The following is a 14068-nucleotide window of genomic DNA, read 5'->3' on the forward strand; positions in this document are numbered from 1 at the left end:
GCGCTACATAACCAAGAAACATCCCTTCCGTTATTTTTAATACTCCGGTTCGTTCCTTGGGGAATGCATATTTCTTTGTATTCTTTATTAATATAAGTCTCTCCTTAATAAATATATATTTGTTTTATAATCTTTTCCAGTCCCAATTGACAGCCTCCATCCCCAAAACGGAGAACCTTTCAAGGAAGGTAGGTTAATAGCAGTACAAAAACTAGAAACATTTCTTCTGTTATTGTTTATAAGAAACGTATCTGATTCTCGCCTTAAAGAGTATATATTTGTTTTGTGAAACCACCTGTTCTTCTTTTGCAGTCTGGATTGACAGCCTCCATCACCAAAGAGGAGAAGCGGTCCGTGAAGGTGAGATATTAGTACTACATAAACTAGAAGCATTCTTTCCGTTATTTTGAACTAAACAAATATCTGAATCTCTCCCTAATGAGTATATTTTTGTTTTGTGAAACCACTTGTTCTTCTTTTGCAGTCTGGATTGACAGCCTCCGTCACCAAAGAGGAGAAGCGGTCCGTGAAGGTGAGATATTAGTAATACATAAACTAGAAGCATTCTTTCCGCTATTTTGAACTAAACAAATATCTGAATCTCTCCCTAATGAGTATATTTTTGTTTTGTGAAACCACTTGTTCTTCTTTTGCAGTCTGGATTGACAGCCTCCATCACCAAAGAGGAGAAGCGGTCCGTGAAGGTGAGATATTAGTACTACATAAACTAGAAGCATTCTTTCCGTTATTTTGAACTAAACAAATATCTGAATCTCTCCCTAATGAGTATATTTTTGTTTTGTGAAACCACTTGTTCTTCTTTTGCAGTCTGGATTGACAGCCTCCGTCACCAAAGAGGAGAAGCGGTCCGTGAAGGTGAGATATTAGTAATACATAAACTAGAAGCATTCTTTCCGCTATTTTGAACTAAACAAATATCTGAATCTCTCCCTAATGAGTATATTTTTGTTTTGTGAAACCACTTGTTCTTCTTTTGCAGTCTGGATTGACAGCCTCCATCACCAAAGAGGAGAAGCGGTCCGTGAAGGTGAGATATTAGTAATACATAAACTAGAAGCATTCTTTCCGCTATTTTGAACTAAACAAATATCTGAATCTCTCCCTAATGAGTATATTTTTGTTTTGTGAAACCACTTGTTCTTCTTTTGCAGTCTGGATTGACAGCCTCCGTCACCAAAGAGGAGAAGCGGTCCGTGAAGGTGAGATATTAGTAATACATAAACTAGAAGCATTCTTTCCGCTATTTTGAACTAAACAAATATCTGAATCTCTCCCTAATGAGTATATTTTTGTTTTGTGAAACCACTTGTTCTTCTTTTGCAGTCTGGATTGACAGCCTCCATCACCAAAGAGGAGAAGCGGTCCGTGAAGGTGAGATATTAGTACTACATAAACTAGAAGCATTCTTTCCGTTATTTTGAACTAAACAAATATCTGAATCTCCCCCTAATGAGTATATTTTTGTTTTGTGAAACCACTTGTTCTTCTTTTGCAGTCTAGATTGACAGCCTCCATCACCAAAGAGGAGAAGCGGTCCGTGAAGGTGATATATTAGTACTACATAAACTAGAAGCATTCTTTCCGTTATTTTGAACTAAACAAATATCTGAATCTCTCCCTAATGAGTATATTTTTGTTTTGTGAAACCACTTGTTCTTCTTTTGCAGTCTGGATTGACAGCCTCCGTCACCAAAGAGGAGAAGCGGTCCGTGAAGGTGAGATATTAGTAATACATAAACTAGAAGCATTCTTTCCGCTATTTTGAACTAAACAAATATCTGAATCTCTCCCTAATGAGTATATTTTTGTTTTGTGAAACCACTTGTTCTTCTTTTGCAGTCTGGATTGACAGCCTCCATCACCAAAGAGGAGAAGCGGTCCGTGAAGGTGAGATATTAGTACTACATAAACTAGAAGCATTCTTTCCGTTATTTTGAACTAAACAAATATCTGAATCTCTCCCTAATGAGTATATATTTGTTTGGTGAAACCACTTGTTCTTCTTTTGCAGTCTGGATTGACAGCCTCCATCACAAAAGAGGAGAAGCGGTCCGTGAAGGTGAGATATTAGTACTACATAAACTAGAAGCATTCTTTCCGTTATTTTGAACTAAACAAATATCTGAATCTCCCCCTAATGAGTATATTTTTGTTTTGTGAAACCACCTGTTCTTCTTTTGCAGTCTGGATTGACAGCCTCCATCACCAAAGAGGAGAAGCGGTCCGTGAAGGTGAGATATTAGTACTACATAAACTAGAAGCATTCTTTCCGCTATTTTGAACTAAACAAATATCTGAATCTCCCCCTAATGAGTGTATTTTTGTTTTGTGAAACCACTTGTTCTTCTTTTGCAGTCTGGATTGACAGCCTCCATGGCCCAAAAGGAGAAGCGGTCTATGAAGGTAAGAAATTTGCACTAAATAACAAGAAACATTCCTTCCGTTATTTTGAATAAAATAATACACAAATTCTCTCCTCATTGAATATATATTCCTTTATGAAACAACGTATCCTTTATTTCGTTTCTTCCACAGAGTAATATAAGTATCTGATTCTCTCCTTAAAAAATATATATTTGTTGGCTTTTTATAAAAGCACGTGCTCTTCTTTTCCAGTCCCAAATGACAGTTCCAATGCCACAAAAGGAGAACCAGTCCATGAAGGTAAGATATTTGCTCTACATAGTGTAGAAAAATTCATTCCGTTAATTTGATGAAAGAAGACTCTGATTCTTTCCTCAATGATTATTATTTCTATATAAAACAATGTATTATTTATTTCTTCAGAGTAATATTAGTCTCAGATTCTCTCCTTAATGAATGTATGTTCAAGTGTTCTTTATTTCTGTTATTTCTAATAGAATTATCTGGTCCCGCTTCATCACCGTCAAGGCAATGAAAGCCAGCAAGACTTTATTTCATTCTTTCCATTATTTTAAATAAAATATAACATTACGTCATGATAATCTGTATTGAACAATATGAAATATGTGTATATGCTATTTCTAAGATATTCTAAATTGTCTTTCAGTATTACCCGGTGATGTACGGTGGAGGTGATGTGATAGTGTATATGACGAAGGCGACCGAACTCAGTGCCCATGAAGCCCTTGGTATTTTGGGTGAGACAACTTTCTTCACCAACATTCCACAATTTGTACACAATCCCAACCACTACTAGACACTAGTTTCTGTATATATCCACCTTAGTGTAAGTAGTCAGTAGCGCAAGCTAAGTCAAAACCCTACAATGTTATCAATTCATTTTCCAACAATTTCTTTTCAGAACACCCTGACTACGCAAGGGTAACTTTCATTCCATATTCCTTTATGAAACAACGTATCCTTTATTTCGTTTCTTCCACAGAGTAATATAAGTATCTGATTCTCTCCTTAAAAAATATATATTTGTTGGCTTTTTATAAAAGCACGTGCTCTTCTTTTCCAGTCCCAAATGACAGTTCCAATGCCACAAAAGGAGAACCAGTCCATGAAGGTAAGATATTTGCTCTACATAGTGTAGAAAAATTCATTCCGTTAATTTGATGAAAGAAGACTCTGATTCTTTCCTCAATGATTATTATTTCTATATAAAACAATGTATTATTTATTTCTTCAGAGTAATATTAGTCTCAGATTCTCTCCTTAATGAATGTATGTTCAAGTGTTCTTTATTTCTGTTATTTCTAATAGAATTATCTGGTCCCGCTTCATCACCGTCAAGGCAATGAAAGCCAGCAAGACTTTATTTCATTCTTTCCATTATTTTAAATAAAATATAACATTACGTCATGATAATCTGTATTGAACAATATGAAATATGTGTATATGCTATTTCTAAGATATTCTAAATTGTCTTTCAGTATTACCCGGTGATGTACGGTGGAGGTGATGTGATAGTGTATATGACGAAGGCGACCGAACTCAGTGCCCATGAAGCCCTTGGTATTTTGGGTGAGACAACTTTCTTCACCAACATTCCACAATTTGTACACAATCCCAACCACTACTAGACACTAGTTTCTGTATATATCCACCTTAGTGTAAGTAGTCAGTAGCGCAAGCTAAGTCAAAACCCTACAATGTTATCAATTCATTTTCCAACAATTTTTTTTCAGAACACCCTGACTACGCAAGGGTAACTTTCATTCCACCATGTAGGCCAAAGGGTACTGAAGTTTACCTGTTCTCTACCGGTGGTGACCCCAACAAAAAGTGTAGGTGTAATCAGATCATTATTCAAATCTACAATTGTTTCAAGAAAAACATGGAATACTAATACAAGTACGTATGCGTTTTCAGGTGACCTCAGATCGGATCAATATAGGTGGAAGAATCAAGGCTCAAAAATAATAAAAGCAGACAAGCAAATGCTTAAAAAATATTATTTTACCATAGATTCTGAAGAAGTTCCAACACAATTCAGCAAACAAGAATTTCGCCACCCAGATATACCCGACTTAGTTTTGGTTTATTATAAAGGAGACCATTTAGCATACAAACCCAAGCCCCATGGTAACAGATTACATGGAGACCAAGAACACCGCAGAACTGCTTCTTCTGTTCTCACCAAAGCAAAGGACACCAGCAAAGGCCCATCAGCAACTTATCGCGAATTAATAACTGACACATCAATTTCCGGCACTTTCCAAGGCGTTTTGAACCCACGAAATCAGAAACAAGTTAGGAACCAAGCACAGCAACAACAAACACAACAGCGACTTAATCAAGATACTATATACAGTGTACAAGAACTTGCCTATCACCTGGAACCCTTTGTCCTTGGCATCACCACCTATCCAGATCTCCGAATAGTATTAGCATTAGATAACATAATAAATGACCTTAAAATGATGACTGACAAGAAACCTGCTACACCTATCATTCTTGGATATGACACCACCTTTAATTTAGGAGATTTCTATGTTACCACAATCCTTTACCACCACTGTTATTTCAAGAAAGACCCAGCTATTCCTTTGGCATTTCTTATTCACGAACGTAAATTTACGAAAGTTCATCAATATTTCTTAGGTACACTCAGAGATAAACTACCCATCCTTGATTCCAGCCGTGTACTATTTGTAGCCGACAGAGAGAAAGCCATCGGTAACGCTATAAAGAAAGAGCTACCAAAGGCTAGGATAGTACACTGCTGGAATCACATAAAACAGGACCTTCGCTACTGGCTGCGGAAGCAAAAGGCCAGTAGTGACCAGATAGCCGTCTATACCAATCATTTGGAGAGCCTTCTAAGGGCGAAAGACCAGGATGATTTCAACCTTAAGTATAAAGAACTTACATCTGTCTGGACTCAAATCGTTAAACAATACTTTGATCAAAATATGAAAGAGGATATTTTCAACAGCGCTGCTCAATTCGTCCTGACTTCGCTAGGCATAACTTCAAGTAACGGTATCACAAACAACAGTTCCGAATCCCTTAACGCCCTCCTAAAAAAAATATTTGAGTTTAAAGAACACAGACACGATCAAGTACTGTTAGCCCTCTTCCATCTACAAAACTATTTCTACCTCGAAATCCAACGTGGTCAGGCGGGTATAGGCGACCTCCAACTAAAATCTAACCTGTTAGCTTTGGCACGGGAACCTTCAGATATAATTGTACCACAAGCTGCTATGCACCCCGACAAGATCATAGAAGCAATCAAAACCTCCGGTGGCATTCATAGACCTAACCAGGATAAGCACCATGGGTCAGAACAGGTGCCTCACAACTCGACAGCTACCTCTGAGGGTGCAGCCAAGCAACAGTCCACCCAGGCACACCGACTATCACAAATACACTTAGCCCGGACCTTGTTCCAGTCTGGTGGTGTAACTCATGTACCACACAGGGCATGTTTTGTGGTAGTTGGGAGCAAAGGTAATCCATATGCTGTTCGGCTGTATCCAAAAGAGTCCTGTCAGTGCCCATCAATGACAGTCTGTTACCATATCATGGCTGCAAAATTATCAATAGGTCAGCAAATAGATCAGGAAAAAAATAAAATTAATCTAACAACTTTAATGAAGAATAGCCACGCGCGTCAGGATAAGAAATCTGGTAGGAAGACTCCGCGTAAATTAGATGTAGACCAGTGTGACGTAGAGCCGGCCCCAGACTCGCAAGCTTCAGCAAACAGTCCACCTTCCTCCCCATTTACTAAACTGCCTTCAATAGTGAAAACGTCAACGTCAACCAAAAGTCCGATCTTTTCATCGCGTCGAAGAATATCCTTCGCGGTTTCCAATAAATCTCCAGAGGTTCCAGATGGTGTTCGTGAACTGTGTCTCTCGAATGAAAGGTATGTTTTCTATTGCAATCTCGTTTATGAATAATAACGTAGTAGCGATTCATTTGGAGCACACTGTAGTTCACGGTGTCGGTTGGTGATGATTTATATGAAGTTAATTACTTTTTTCCAGAGATCTCTGTCGAACACCATCCCCTCAGTCGAACCCATCATTGCCCATGAGCAAGGAACAGCCTTGTGAGGCACCACAGTCGCCTGGTCCGCATACAACAAGCACAATCGCCGGACAGTGGCTGCCTGATTTACATCTTCGTTCCGGTGATAAAGACGACCTTCTATCGGGTGCTTGGCTAAGCTCTCGTCACATGGAAGCTGTTAATATTCTCTTAAAGAAACAGTTTCCCAACGTCTTCGGTTTGCAATTAACAGAGCTTGTCCCAACCCGTAATAAACAGAAGCTGTGGATTATCCAATCCTCGATAAAGAAAATTCCTGAAATTCCGTCAGTTCAAATTCACCATAATGCTAGTTCCCATTGGGTTGTATCATTGCGTAGGGACGACAATTTAGACGACTCCATTTACCTCCTTGATAGTCTTCAGTGCACCCCAACCGAGAGCTTAGAAATCCAATTGGCTCAAATATATGTAAATCAAGAACGAAATCTTCACGTTAGAATGCCTGATATCATGCGCCAGAACAATGGCAGTGATTGTGGTGTGTTCGCAATAGCTAATGCAGTTGAATTCTGTTTTTCTCCAAAAATGTTACCCGTACACTTTAAAGTAGCTTATGATATTCCTAAAATGCGACAACATGCACAGCGATGCTTAGAAAATGGCTATTTCACCCGTTTTCCAAAGGCACCATACAATCTCCCCACGAGACGACGATTGCCAAGGTAAGTTTTCAAAAGTCGGCATTGTGACAATACTTTATAAGTGACCACAGATCGCCTGGTTTAAAGCTACTACATATAGACCTAAAAACAGTACAATTATAAATATAACAGAAAATTTAATCCACTTTCAGATCTATCCATATACAGTTGTACTGTAACTGCAGTCTTCCAGCAGCGTTCGACACAAACATCATCAAATGTTCCGTGTGCCGCGAGGGGTTCCACTACCGTTGTGTTGGACATGTTGAGATGGCGGTAGAATGGGTGTGTTCTCTTTGCAAGGGGTAAGTAGTTTCTACATGTTCCTGTCATTGATATGACATGGACAGGTGCAACTGAAAGTCAGCAACCTGCGATGGTACCAAAAGAACAACCAAATTATTTGCCAGTTGTCTTGTTAACAAAAATAGAAACATTGTCACTGTTCTTTTATTAATCTTTCCGTGCTTTACATTCCAAATTTCATGTTTTCCGGCACATTCTACTAAACAAGAAATGGATACCACGAGTCAATGCCAAAATGAGCCGAATTGAGCACTATAGTCACAGTCAGAGCATCGATCGGTTCGAGTCAGAGGAATGTTTATGGTCAAAACAACGCCAGATGATTCTACTGGATCAAATATCAATATGCGTCTCCTCAATGTGGTAACTTATTTGCTAACCTATGGGTTCAAAGGTTGAGACATGTCGTGTGTACCGGTTTGTAAGAGATTATGCAATAATAATGGTATTGATGATAGGCTCCATTCCAACTGTCATATCTGAGTATGAAGTATTATTCATTATGTCACATGTAATAATGTTCTTAATGTTTTCCCAGGACTCAGCAAATAAAATTTTACAACTTCACAGCACCATTTCCGGATTTTCTTGGCACTTAATCTGTACACCTTGATAGTACGTATATTTAGTTTTTGATATTCCTTTTATTTGTATGAACTGATACTAATAACTTGTTTACGTTTTGCACATCAGGTAGTGACACCTTACTGTAATATATAACTATATACTCCCTAACAGCAGCAGCTTTGTTACCTAGTCTTTCGGATGAGACGTAAAACCGAGGTCCAAGACCGCTGTTAGCTCCAGAGCCTACATCCTATTGACGCTACTCTCGTCCTTTGATTACAGCGAGTTTCATGTAATTCTCTAATAACTGGAAGAAAGAAAGATTATTAGTAGGAGAAATAAATCGTACCATAATTCGGGTGTAAAGAAGGGTCATAGGACAACGCACCAATACTTTCTTATGTTTGGAAATGTTCACTGACTACTTATAAAATAATAACATTCGATGAATAGCAAATTGATATTAGTTTATGCTCAAGATTTTCTGGAACATGCAAATTGTAAATAGTCTGATACCTTATTTTGTACCCTAGTAAGAACTTTTCTTGTGGCTCTGGGGCTTGCAGTATTACACTTTTTGGGCCAGCATTCCTTGTGCCTCCTCGTGGCCTGGCCTGGTAACTATTCCGTCATGTACTTCAGGTCGAATAAAATGCGTGTATGATCCTTGAAGAAATCACGACGGAATAGGCAAAAGCAAGGGATTTTCCGACCACATACCATGAAAAAGGGACATATAACATGTATATATAACACTAATCTATAGATTTAATCACATTTGAAGATACATCTGTGCGTTTAAAGTTGAATTTGACCGCCCGGGCCAAGTCGAACCAAACACAAGCCAAACACTTCTGATAGAGACTATGTTGAGAATGTAGAGGGGAAAATGGCTTCACTTCGAGCCCCTTGTTGTCTATAAATACTGCAATCTGTGACATTATAAATTGGTGTATAGGTAGATATAACACTAATCTATAGATTTAATCACATTTGAAGATACATCTGTGAGGTTAAAGTGGATTTTAACAGCCCGGGCCAGGTCGGACCGAACATTTCTGACTTGGTTTTTTTAAAGAAAATACAGTAAAAATGCTTCACTTTAACGGCGCAGATTCCTTTAAATGCGATACACCTGGACATTATAAATTGATGTATAGGTAGATATAACACTAATCTATAGATTTAATCACATTTGAAGATACATCTGTGTGTTTAAAGTTGATTTTGACCGCCCTGGCCAAGTCGGACCCGACACAAGCCAAACACTTCTGATAGAGACTATGTTGAGAATGTAGAGGGAAAAGGGCTTCACTTTAAGCCCCATGTTTTCTATAAATACTGCGATCTGTGACATTATAAAGTGGTGTATAGGTAGATATAACACTAATCTATAGATTTAATCACATTTGTAGATACATCTGTGTGTTTAAAGTTGATTTTGACCGCCCGGGCCAGGTCGGACCGAACATTTCTGACTTGGAATTTATAAAGAAAATACAGTAAAAATGCTTCACTTTAAGGGCGCAGATTTCTTTAAATGCGATACACCTGGACATTATAAATTGGTGTATAGGTAGATATAACACTAATCTATAGATTTAATCACATTTGAACATACATCTGTGTGTTTAAAGTTGATTTTGACCGCCCGGGCCAAGTCGGACCAAACACAAGCCAAACACTTCTGATAGAGACTATGTTGAGAATGTAGAGGGGAAAAGGGCTTCACTTCGAGCCCCTTGTTGTCTATAAATACTGCAATCTGTGACATTATAAAGTGGTGTATAGGTAGATATAATACTAATCTATAGATGTGAATCCATTTGATGATACATCTGTGAGGTTAAAGTGGATTTTAACAGCCCGGGCCAGGTCGGACCGAACATTTCTGACTTGGTTTTTTTAAAGAAAATACAGTAAAAATGCTTCACTTTAACGGCGCAGATTCCTTTAAATGCGATACACCTGGACATTATAAATTGATGTATAGGTAGATATAACACTAATCTATAGATTTAATCACATTTGAAGATACATCTGTGCGTTTAAAGTTGAATTTGACCGCCCGGGCCAAGTCGGACCCAACACAAGCCAAACACTTCTGATAGAGACTATGTTGAGAATGTAGAGGGGAAAAGGGCTTCACTTCGAGCCCCTTGTTGTCTATAAATACTGCAATCTGTGACATTATAAAGTGGTGTATAGGTAGATATAATACTAATCTATAGATGTGAATCCATTTGATGATACATCTGTGAGGTTAAAGTAGATTTTAACAGCCCGGGCCAGGTCGGACCGAACATTTCTGACTTGGATTTTTTAAAGAAAATACAGTAACAATGCTTCACTTTAAGGGCGCAGATTTCTTTAAATGCGATACACCTGGACATTATAAATTGGTGTATAGGTAGATATAACACTAATCTATAGATTTAATCACATTTGTAGATACATCTGTGCGTTTAAAGTTGAATTTGACCGCCCGGGCCAAGTCGAACCAAACACAAGCCAAACACTTCTGATAGAGACTATGTTGAGAATGTAGAGGGGAAAATGGCTTCACTTCGAGCCCCTTGTTGTCTATAAATACTGCAATCTGTGACATTATAAATTGGTGTATAGGTAGATATAACACTAATCTATAGATTTAATCACATTTGAAGATACATCTGTGTGTTTAAAGTTGATTTTGACCGCCCTGGCCAAGTCGGACCCGACACAAGCCAAACACTTCTGATAGAGACTATGTTGAGAATGTAGAGGGAAAAGGGCTTCACTTTAAGCCCCATGTTTTCTATAAATACTGCGATCTGTGACATTATAAAGTGGTGTATAGGTAGATATAACACTAATCTATAGATTTAATCACATTTGTAGATACATCTGTGTGTTTAAAGTTGATTTTGACCGCCCGGGCCAGGTCGGACCGAACATTTCTGACTTGGAATTTATAAAGAAAATACAGTAAAAATGCTTCACTTTAAGGGCGCAGATTTCTTTAAATGCGATACACCTGGACATTATAAATTGGTGTATAGGTAGATATAACACTAATCTATAGATTTAATCACATTTGAAGATACATCTGTGTGTTTAAAGTTGATTTTGACCGCCCGGGCCAAGTCGGACCCAACACAAGCCAAACACTTCTGATAGAGACTATGTTGAGAATGTAGAGGGGAAAAGGGCTTCACTTCGAGCCCCTTGTTGTCTATAAATACTGCAATCTGTGACATTATAAAGTGGTGTATAGGTAGATATAATACTAATCTATAGATGTGATTCCATTTGATGATACATCTGTGAGGTTAAAGTGGATTTTAACAGCCCGGGCCAGGTCGGACCGAACATTTCTGACTTGGATTTTTTAAAGAAAATACAGTAAAAATGCTTCACTTTAAGGGCGCAGATTTCTTTAAATGCGATACACCTGGACATTATAAATTAGTGTATAGGTAGATATAACACTAATCTATAGATTTAATCACATTTGAAGATACATCTGTGCGTTTAAAGTTGAATTTGACCGCCCGGGCCAAGTCGAACCAAACACAAGCCAAACACTTCTGATAGAGACTATGTTGAGAATGTAGAGGGGAAAAGGGCTTCACTTCGAGCCCCTTGTTGTCTATAAATACTGCAATCTGTGACATTATAAATTGGTGTATAGGTAGATATAATACTAATCTATAGATGTGAATCCATTTGATGATACATCTGTGAGGTTAAAGTGGATTTTAACAGCCCGGGCCAGGTCGGACCGAACATTTCTGACTTGGATTTTTTAAAGAAAATACAGTAAAAATGCTTCACTTTAAGGGCGCAGATTTCTTAAAATGCGATACACCTGGACATTATAAATTGGTGTATAGGTAGATATAACACTATTCTATAGATTTAATCACATTTGTAGATACATCTGTGCGTTTAAAGTTGAATTTGACCGCCCGGGCCAAGTCGAACCAAACACAAGCCAAACACTTCTGATAGAGACTATGTTGAGAATGTAGAGGGGAAAAGGGCTTCACTTCGAGCCCCTTGTTGTCTATAAATACTGCAATCTGTGACATTATAAAGTGGTGTATAGGTAGATATAATACTAATCTATAGATGTGAATCCATTTGATGATACATCTGTGAGGTTAAAGTGGATTTTAACAGCCCGGGCCAGGTCGGACCGAACATTTCTGACTTGGATTTTTTAAAGAAAATACAGTAAAAATGCTTCACTTTAAGGGCGCAGATTTCTTAAAATGCGATACACCTGGACATTATAAATTGGTGTATAGGTAGATATAACACTATTCTATAGATTTAATCACATTTGTAGATACATCTGTGCGTTTAAAGTTGAATTTGACCGCCCGGGCCAAGTCGAACCAAACACAAGCCAAACACTTCTGATAGAGACTATGTTGAGAATGTAGAGGGGAAAAGGGCTTCACTTCGAGCCCCTTGTTGTCTATAAATACTGCAATCTGTGACATTATAAAGTGGTGTATAGGTAGATATAATACTAATCTATAGATGTGAATCCATTTGATGATACATCTGTGAGGTTAAAGTGGATTTTAACAGCCCGGGCCAGGTCGGACCGAACATTTCTGACTTGGATTTTTTAAAGAAAATACAGTAAAAATGCTTCACTTTAAGGGCGCAGATTTCTTAAAATGCGATACACCTGGACATTATAAATTGGTGTATAGGTAGATATAACACTAATCTATAGATTTAATCACATTTGAACATACATCTGTGTGTTTAAAGTTGATTTTGACCGCCCGGGCCAAGTCGGACCCAACACAAGCCAAACACTTCTGATAGAGACTATGTTGAGAATGCAGAGTGAAAAAGGCTTCAGTTTGAGCTCTGTGTTTTCTTTAACTACTGAAATATGAGACAATAAAGTGGTAAATAAATAGATACAATACTAGTCTTTAGATATAAATAATGTTAGGAACTTTAGAAGTGCTTGGAGAGTTATTAACACGTGTCGGGTCAGTCTTTTGACATTCGCGAATATCCACTTCCAGAAAACATCCTGTGTTGGTTTAACACGAATTAGTAAAGGTTAATTACCTTAACACGTTAATTATTGAAAGAAGAGTAGTCAAAACACTGTCGTTTCCTGCCCAGGACATCACACCTCTACACGCTAAGGTCGGTGAGAAGCATTCTAATCAAAGAATACACAGTCAAGACGCTGACTTTTCTACGAGACTCACGGTATGTAGTCATAATCATCAGTTAATTACATTGTTGGAGGTGCCTTTTTATTCAAACTCAATTAAATGAGCAAAACTATTCGTTTGTGGACATTTGAGATCTGCCTAGATATGCGCGTTTCGTTTTATTATTCTGCAATCCATTTTTAGTATTACCCGCTGGCCCGGCCCGGCCCGACTTTTCTTGGCCCGACTTTTAGGCAATCCCTCACAGCTACAAGCTACACTTCAGGAAACACCCGATCCTGAACACACACGCCGTGGGCCGAAGATTTCACCTGGTCGGAGCCAAGTTAGCGGCTACAGATTTGGCCGTCATGAAACAACTAAAGAAGCGAGCCATTCGGGAACAAAAAGAAACCAACAACACCATTATGACGTTATGGCTCGGTAGTTATGAGACTACCTGGCGACAACTAATTGTGTGATATCAATGAAGACGACGTCTGTTGAAAATCTGTAAATTTTAGTTGGTGTGATTGAGGCCAAAATACAGGATTAATGGCAGATATGTAATAGAGGTAGTATTCTGAGAATTATTACCAATGATAAACTATTGTTCGATAATTGCATGTTTAGAAACAATAAACGAACAAAACACGTCCTGTCTCAAACAAAATCAGCCCCATCCCCATATTATTACTTGATGTTTGCGATTCTAACATGATAAAACCATACAATAATGTTATAACTATACACATCCAGCAAACATATTTAATAATAGCATAAAGCAGTATCAACGTGAGTGTGCAAACAATCAGTCATGTTCAAGACTGTACTTACTTTTGTGTGTATGTTAGATGAGTATGT

Source organism: Haliotis rufescens, unplaced genomic scaffold (genome assembly GCF_023055435.1).
Source record: "Haliotis rufescens isolate VD_foot unplaced genomic scaffold, xgHalRufe1.0.p SCAF_8, whole genome shotgun sequence".
NCBI classification, from domain to species: domain Eukaryota; kingdom Metazoa; phylum Mollusca; class Gastropoda; order Lepetellida; family Haliotidae; genus Haliotis; species Haliotis rufescens.